Source organism: Salvelinus namaycush, chromosome 1, assembly GCF_016432855.1.
Source record: "Salvelinus namaycush isolate Seneca chromosome 1, SaNama_1.0, whole genome shotgun sequence".
Taxonomy (NCBI): Eukaryota; Metazoa; Chordata; class Actinopteri; order Salmoniformes; family Salmonidae; genus Salvelinus; species Salvelinus namaycush.
The window spans coordinates 78,733,334-78,742,866 of record NC_052307.1 but is presented as its reverse complement, the minus strand read 5'-3'; positions in this window follow the sequence as shown (position 1 = coordinate 78,742,866).

The following is a 9,533-nucleotide window of genomic DNA, read 5'->3' as shown; positions in this document are numbered from 1 at the left end:
CCCTCTGTTGTTACCAGACCGGTACCTTCCCTCTGTTGTTACCAGACCGGTACCTCCCCTCTGTTGTTACCAGACCGGTACCTTCCCTCTGTTGTTACCAGACCGGTACCTCCCCTCTGTTGTTACCAGACCGGTACCTCCCCTCTGTTGTTACCAGACCGGTACCTTCCCTCTGTTGTTACCAGACCGGTACCTTCCCTCTGTTGTTACCAGACCGGTACCTTCCCTCTGTTGTTACCAGACCGGTACCTTCCCTCTGTTGTTACCAGACCGGTACCTTCCCTCTGTTGTTACCAGACCGGTACCTTCCCTCTGTTGTTACCAGACCGGTACCTTCCCTCTGTTGTTACCAGACCGGTACCTTCCCTAGTCCTGATCCATCCCATTCTCAACTGATACACCCCAGCTGTGAGGGGCTTAGAGTGTACAGCGTGTCTGTGTCCACACCACATGATGCAGAGAGGCAGTTTGCTCAGGCCTGTGAAGTAATGCATGATGTGGATGGAGTTGTGTGTCAGTGTGTGTGCAGGGCAGTAAGAGGAGGAGTGATCCAGTCATCAAATCAAATCAAATCAAATTTATTTATATAGCCCTTCGTACATCAGCTGATATCTCAAAGTGCTGTACAGAAACCCAGCCTAAAACCCCAAACAGCAAGCAATGCAGGTGTAGAAGCACGGTGGCTAGGAAAAACTCCCTAGAAAGGCCAAAACCTAGGAAGAAACCTAGAGAGGAACCAGGCTATGAGGGGTGGCCAGTCCTCTTCTGGCTGTGCAGGGTGGAGATTATAACAGAACATGGCCAAGATGTTCAAATGTTCATAAATGACCAGCATGGTCAAATAATAATAATCACAGTAGTTATCGAGGGTGCAGCAAGTCAGCACCTCAGGAGTAAATGTCAGTTGGCTTTTTTAGCAAGTCCGGTGAACAGGTCAGGGTTCCATAGCCGCAGGCAGAACAGTTGAAACTGGAGCAGCAGCATGGCCAGGTGGACTGGGGACAGCAAGGAGTGATCATGCCAGGTAGTCCTGACGCATGGTCCTAGGGCTCAGGTCCTCCGAGAGAGAGAAAGAAAGAGAGAAGGAGAGAATTAGAGAGAGCATACTTAAAATCACACAGGACCCGGTGTCCGGGACAGGAGAAAGACAGGAGAAATCCACCAGATATAACAAACTGACCCTAGCCCCCCGACACATTAACTACTGCAGCATAAATACTGGAGGCTGAGACAGGAGGGGTCAGGAGACACTGTGGCCCCATCCGATGATACCCCCGGACAGGGCCAAACAGGAAGGATATAACCCCACCCACTTTGCCAAAGCACAGCCCCCACACCACTAGAGGGAAATCCTCAACCACCAACTTACCATCCTGAGACAAGGCCGAGTATAGCCCACAAAGATCACCGCCACGGCACAAACCAAGGGGGGCGCCAACCCAGACAGAATGATCACGTCAGTGGCTCAACCCACTCAAGTGACGCACCCCTCCTAGGGACGGCATGAAAGAGCACCAGTAAGCCAGTGACTCAGCCCCTGTAATAGGGTTAGAGGCAGAGAATCCCAGTGGAAAGAGGGGAACCGGCCAGGCAGAGACAGCAAGGGCGGTTCGTTGCTCCAGAGCCTTTCCGTTCACCTTCACACTCCTGGGCCAGACTACACTCAATCATATGACCTACTGAAGAGATGAGTCTTCAGTAAAGACTTAAAGGTTGAGACCGAGTCTGCGTCTCTCACATGTATAGGCAGACCATTCCATAAAAATGGAGCTCTATAGGAGAAAACCCTGCCTCCAGCTGTTTGCTTAGAAATTCTAGGGACAATTAGGAGGCCTGCGTCTTGTGACCGTAGCGTACGTGTAGGTATGTACGGCAGGACCAACTCGGAAAGATAGGTAGGAGCAAGCCCATGTAACGCTTTGTAGGTTAGCAGTTAAACCTTGAAATCAGCCCATCAGTCATAGCATGCCGCTTAATAAAACATGAGTCAATGTTAGCTCAGAGGGCTGCTGTATGGCTCTGTGTGGGTTAATGATGAGGGATGCTGTATGGCTCTGTCTGGTTTAATGATGAGGGCTGTTTTATGACTCTGTGTGGGTTAATGATGAGGGCTGTTTTATGACTCTGTGTGGGTTAATGATGAGGGCTGTTTTATGACTCTGTGTGGGTTAATGATGAGGGCTGCTGTATGGCTCTGTGTGGGTTAATGATGAGGGCTGTTGTATGACTCTGTGTGGGTTAATGATGAGGGCTGCTGTATGAATCTGTGTGGGTTAATGATGAGGGCTGTTGTATGACTCTGTGTGGGTTAATGATGAGGGCTGTTGTATGGCTCTGTGTGGGTTAATGATGTGGGCTGCTGTATGGCTCTGTGTGGGTTAATGATGAGGGCTGTTGTATGGCTCTGTGTGGTTTAATGATGAGGGCTGCTGTATGGCTCTGTGTGGGTTAATGATGTGGGCTGCTGTATGGCTCTGTGTGGGTTAATGATGAGGGATGCTGTATGGCTCTGTGTGGGTTAATGATGAGGGCTGCTGTATGGCTCTGTGTGGGTTAATGATGAGAGCTGCTGTATGGCTCTGTGTTGGTTAATGATGAGGGCTGCTGTATTGCTCTTTGTGGGTTAATGATGAGGGCTGCTGTAGGGCTCTGTGTGGGTTAATGATGAGGGATGTTGTATGGCTCTGTGTGGGTTAATGATGAGGGATGTTGTATGGCTCTGTGTGGGTTAATGATGAGGGCTGCTGTATGGCTCTGTGTGGGTTAATGAAGAGGGCTGCTGTATGGCTCTGTGTGGGTTAATGATGAGGGCTGCTGTATGGCTCTGTGTGGGTTAATGATGAGGGCTGTTGAATGGCTCTGTGTGGGTTAATGATGAGAGCTGCTGTATGGCTCTGTGTGGGTTAATGATGAGGGCTGTTGAATGGCTCTGTGTGGGTTAATGATGAGGGCTGCTGTATGGCTCTGTGTGGGTTAATGATGAGGGCTGTTGTATGGCTCTGTGTGGGTTAATGATGAGGGCTGTTGAATGGCTCTGTGTGGGTTAATGATGAGGGCTGTTGTATGGCTCTGCGTGGGTTAATGATGAGGGCTGCTGTATGGCTCTGTGTGGGTTAATGATGAGGGCTGTTGTATGGCTCTGTGTGGGTTAATGAAGAGGGCTGCTGTATGGCTCTGTGTGGGTTAATGATGAGGGCTGTTGTATGGCTCTGCGTGGGTTAATGATGAGGGCTGCTGTATGGCTCTGTGTGGGTTAATGATGAGGGCTGTTGTATGGCTCTGTGTGGGTTAATGATGAGGGCTGCTGTATGGCTCTGTGTGGGTTAATGATGAGGGCTGTTGTATGGCTCTGCGTGGGTTAATGATGAGGGCTGCTGTATGGCTCTGTGTGGGTTAATGATGAGGGCTGTTGTATGGCTCTGTGTGGGTTAATGAAGAGGGCTGCTGTATGGCTCTGTGTGGGTTAATGATGAGGGCTGCTGCATGGCTCTGTGTGGGTTAATGATGAGGGCTGCTGTATGGCTCTGTGTGGGTTAATGATGAGGGATGTTGTATGGCTCTGTGTGGGTTAATGATGAGGGCTGCTGTATGGCTCTGTGTGGGTTAATGATGAGGGCTGCTGTATGACTCTGTGTGGGTTAACGATGAGGGCTGCTGTATGGCTCTGTGTTGGTTAATGATGAGGGCTGTTGTATGACTCTGTGTGGGTTAATGATGAGGGCTGTTGTATGATTCTGTGTGGGTTAATGATGAGAGCTGCTGTATGGCTCTGTGTGGGTTAATGATGAGGGCTGCTGTATGGCTCTGTGTGGATTAATGATGAGGGCTGTTGTATGGCTCTGTGTGGGTTAATGATGAGAGCTGCTGTATGGCTCTGTGTGGGTTAATGATGAGGGCTGCTGTATGGCTCTGTGTGGGTTAATGATGAGAGCTGCTGTATGGCTCTGTGTGGGTTAATGATGAGGGCTGCTGTATGGCTCTGTGTGGGTTAATGGTGAGGGCTGTTGTACGGCTCTGTGTGGGTTAATGATGAGGGCTGCTGTATGGCTCTGTGTGGGTTAATGATGAGAGCTGCTGTATGGCTCTGTGTGGGTTAATGATGAGGGCTGCTGTATGGCTCTGTGTGGGTTAATGGTGAGGGCTGTTGTACGGCTCTGTGTGGGTTAATGATGAGGGCTGTTGTATGGCTCTGTGTGGGTTAATGATGAGGGCTGTTGTATGGCTCTGTGTGGGTTAATGATGAGGGCTGTTGTATGACTCTGTGTGGGTTAATGATGAGGGCTGCTGTATGGCTCTGTGTGGGTTAATGATGAGGGCTGCTGTATGGCTCTGTGTGGGTTAATGATGAGGGCTGTTGTATGGCTCTGTGTGGGTTAATGATGAGGGATGTTGTATGGCTCTGTGTGGGTTAATGATGAGGGCTGCTGTATGGCTCTGTGTGGGTTAATGATGAGAGCTGCTGTATGGCTCTGTGTGGGTTAATGATGAGGGATGTTGTATGACTCTGTGTGGGTTAATGATGAGGGCTGCTGTATGGCTCTGTGTGGGTTAATGATGAGGGCTGCTGTATGGCTCTGTGTGGGTTAATGATGAGGGCTGCTGTATTGCTCTGTGTGGGTTAATGATGTGGGCTGCTGTATGGCTCTCTGTGGGTTAATGATGAGGGCTGCTGTATGGCTCTGTGTGGGTTAATGATGAGGGCTGCTGTATGGCTCTGTGTGGGTTAATGATGAGGGCTGTTGTATGGCCCTGTGTGGGTTAATGATGAGGGCTGTTGTATGGCTCTGTGTGGGTTAATGATGAGGGCTGTTGTATGACTCTATGTGGGTTAATAATGAGGGCTGTTGTATGACTCTGTGTGGGTTAATGATGAGGGCTGCTGTATGGCTCTGTGTGGGTTAATGATGAAGGATGCTGTATGGCTCTGTGTGGGTTAATGATGAGGGCTTTTGCCCTCAGAAGAGCCTGAATTCGTCGGGGCATGGACTCTACAAGGTGTCAAAAGCGTTCCACAGGGATGCTGGCCCATGTTGACTCCAATGCTTCCCACAGTTGTGTCAAGTTGGCTGGATGTCCTTTGGGTGGTGGGCCATTCCTGATACACACGGGAAACTGTTGAGCGTGAAAAACCCAGCAGCGTTGCAGTTCTGTTACAAACCGGTGTGTCTGGCACCTACAACCATACCCCGTTCAAATGCCCTTCAATCTTTTGTCTTGCCCATTCACCCTCTGGACGGCACACATACACAATCCATGTCTCAAGGCTTAACAATCCTTCTTTAACTTTTACCGCCTCAGAAACCCGGATCCGGGATCACCCCCCACCCCCCCCCCCACTGACTAGCATAGCTAGCATAGCGTCACAAGTAAATTGTAGCTTCTAAATATCATTAAATCACAAGTCCAAGACACCAGATGAAATATACACTTCTTGTGAATCTAGCCACCATTTCTGATTTTTAAAATGTTTTACAGGGAAGACACAATATGTAAATCTATTAGCTAACCACGTTAGCAAAAGACACCATTTTTTTTACTCCACTATTTTTCCACTCCATCACCAGCTATCACCAATTCGACCAAATAAAGAAATAAATAGCCACTAACCAAGAAAAAACCTCATCAGATGACAGTCTGATAACATATTTATTGTATAGCATAGGTTTTGTTAGAAAAATGTGCATATTTCAGGTATAAATCATAGTTTGCAATTGCAGCCACCATCACAAATCTCCCCAAAGCGACTAGAATTACTACATAGAGCAACGTGTATTACCAATTTACTCATCATAAAACATTTCTTAAAAATACACAGCTCACAGCAATGGAAAGACACAGATCTTGTGAATTCAGACAATATTTCAGACTTTCTAAGTGTCTTACAGCGAAAACACAATAAATCGTTATATTAGCATACCACATTTGCAAACGTTACCCGAGCATTGATTCAAGGCAAAATGAGCTATAGCGTTATCATCACCAAAATACATTAATTTTTTCACTAACCTTCTCAGAATTCTTCCGATGACACTCCTGTAACATCATATTACACAATCCATATAGAGTTTGATCGAAAATGTGCATATTTAGCGGCACAAATCGTGCTTACACAATGGAAATAGTGTCCAACTACTCAAGCAATCTGCCCGGCGCCATCTTGAAAATACAACTATTTTTATCGAAAACTATTCATAAACTTGACTAAAAAAATACAGGTTGGACATGAAATGAAAGATGCATTAGTTATTAATGCAACCGCTGAGTTAGATTTTTAAAATTAACGTTACTAGACATACAGTGTGCGTTACAGCCAGACTAGTGCCGCAATAATGGCGTCACTAGTCGCCATTATTGAGTTTACATTTTTCCACATAAAAACGGAATAACATCATAAATAGCTCTTACTTTTCGACGAGCTTCCATCAGAATCTTGGCCAAGTGGTCCTTTGTCCAAAAGAATCGTTGCTTGGTTGTAAAACGTTGCATTCAACTTCTGATATAGCAGCTAACAATAGCTAACAATAGCTATTTTGCCCCAACGTGTCCAAATCCTCAAGACGCAATACTGAGGAAATTCCGAAAAATAGCAATATACTCGCATAATCTGATATAACTCGGTTTAAAATAGCTTCGTTATGATGTTTCTAACACCTATATCGAATTAAATTACAGACGGATACATCTAACGTTGATAACTGAGCGTTTGAAAATGGCATCCTGAGGTCCCTCTCTGCGTAATGGTCAGCGTCGAAAAGAAGGCTACCCTCACTCCTTGGCCTTTTATAACCTCTGAGAGCTACGTAGCAAGCCCATTCCACTTCTCATTGGTTACTGACATCCAGGGGAAGGCGGGTGCAGTTCATGTCGTTCCATAGGATACACACAGACCTTTAAAACTGATCTGAGACCAGAGCTTCGCTCTCAGACCTTCGCAGTACCTGTCATGGATTTCGCTGTAGAAAGAGTTCTGGGTCACCCACAGACATAATTCCAACGGTTTATGAAACTAGAGAGTGTTTTCTATCCAATAGAATTAATAATATGCATATTGTACGAGCAAGAATTGAGTACGAGGCAGTTTAATTTGGCAACACCCAGAAAAAAAAAATGCTAACTGCTCCCCCTATTGACAAAAGGTTATTAACCTGTCTCCTCCCCTTCATCTACACTGATTGAAGTGGGGACATCAATAAGGGATCATAGTTTTTATCTGGATTCTCCTGGTCAGTCTATTTCATGGAAAGAGCAGGTGCTCATAATGTTTTGTACAGTCAGTGTATATACTGGCTTATAGTTGTAAAACCTCTTAAAACCTGGTCATCAGGCTGATTACATGGTACAGACAGAAACACACACACGTGTGCACACACACACACACACACACATTATTTACACAAGTCCACCGCCTGAATAATTTCTGAGATGGACATGGATACACGCCAAACTTAACTAGAAATATTAAAATGTCAGCTTCTATGTTTGGGTCATGGGTCAGGCATTTGAATCCGGGGCTGGTGTGATCTGGGTTGATATCCCTGGGGGTTTTCTCTCTGCTAATCCCACTGTACTCTGATTAAGCAGTGCTTCTCTTTGGTCTGTCTCTGTGGGGGTACCAGTATGGAGGGAGAGATCAGAAGTTTTAGTTTTACCCACTCCAAAACACCCCCAGCAGGAGACTGATGCAGGGAGCAGAGAGACTCTAATACACCCCCAGCAGGAGACTGATGCAGGGAGCAGAGAGGCTCTAATACACCCCCAGCAGGAGACTGATGCAGGGAGCAGAGAGGCTCTAATACACCCCCAGCAGGAGACTGATGCAGGGAGCAGAGAGGCTCTAATACACCCCCAGCAGGAGACTGATGCAGAGAGCAGAGAGGCTCTAATACACCCCCAGCAGGAGACTGATGCAGGGAGCAGAGAGGCTCTAATACACCCCCAGCAGGAGACTGATGCAGGGAGCAGAGAGGCTCCAATACACCCCCAGCAGGAGACTGATGCAGGGAGCAGAGAGGCTCTAATACACCCCCAGCAGGAGACTGATGCAGGGAGCAGAGAGGCTCTAATACACCCCCAGCAGGAGACTGATGCAGGGAGCAGAGAGGCTCTAATACACCCCCAACAGGAGACTGATGCAGGGAGCAGAGAGGCTCCAATACACCCCCAGCAGGAGACTGATGCAGGGAGCAGAGAGGCTCTAATACACCCCCAGCAGGAGACTGATGCAGGGAGCAGAGAGGCTCTAATACACCCCCAACAGGAGACTGATGCAGGGAGCAGAGAGGCTCCAATACACCCCCAGCAGGAGACTGATGCAGGGAGCAGAGAGGCTCTAATACACCCCCAGCAGGAGACTGATGCAGGGAGCAGAGAGGCTCTAATACACCCCCAGCAGGAGACTGATGCAGGGAGCAGAGAGGCTCTAATACACCCCCAGCAGGAGACTAATGCAGGGAGCAGAGAGGCTCCAATACACCCCCAGCAGGAGACTGATGCAGGGAGCAGAGAGGCTCTAATACACCCCCAGCAGGAGACTGATGCAGGGAGCAGAGAGGCTCTAATACACCCCCAACAGGAGACTGATGCAGGGAGCAGAGAGGCTCCAATACACCCCCAGCAGGAGACTGATGCAGGGAGCAGAGAGGCTCTAATACACCCCCAGCAGGAGACTGATGCAGGGAGCAGAGAGGCTCTAATACACCCCCAGCAGGAGACTGATGCAGGGAGCAGAGAGGCTCTAATACACCCCCAGCAGGAGACTAATGCAGGGAGCAGAGAGGCTCTAATACACCCCCAGCAGGAGACTGATGCAGGGAGCAGAGAGGCTCCAATACTTCAATATATCCACATAATTTTCCTACCTCATGATGCCATCTATTTTGTGAAGTGCACCAGTCCCTCCTGCAGCAAAGCACCCCCATAACATGATGCTGCCACCCCGGTGCTTCACAGTTGGGATGGTGTTCTTCAGCTTGCAAGCACCCCCTTTTTTTCTCCAAAAATAACGATGGTCATTATGGCCAAAAAGTTCTATTTTTGATTCATCAGACCAGAAGACATTTCTCCAAAAAGTACGATCTTTGTCCCCATGTGCAGTTGCAAACCGTAGTCTGGCTTTTTTATGGTGGTTTTGAAGCAGTGGCTTCTTCCTTGCTGAGCGGCCTTTCAGGTTATGTCTATATAGGACTATTTTTACTGTGGATAGATACTTTTGTACCGGTTTCCTCCAGCATCTTCACAAGGTCCTTTGCTGTTGTTCTGGGATTGATTTGCACTTTTCGCACCAAAGTACGTTCATCTCTAGGAGACAGAACGCGTCTCCTTCCTGAGCGGTATGATGGCTGCGTGGTCCCATGGTGTTTATACTTGCGTACAATTGTTTGTACAGATGAACGTGGTACCTTCAGGCGTTTGGAAATTGCTCCCAAGGATGAACCAGACTTGTGGAGGTCTACAATTTTTTTTCTGAGGTCTTGGCTGATTTCTTTTGATTTTCCCATGATGTCAAGCAAAGAGGCACTGAGTTTGAAGGTAGG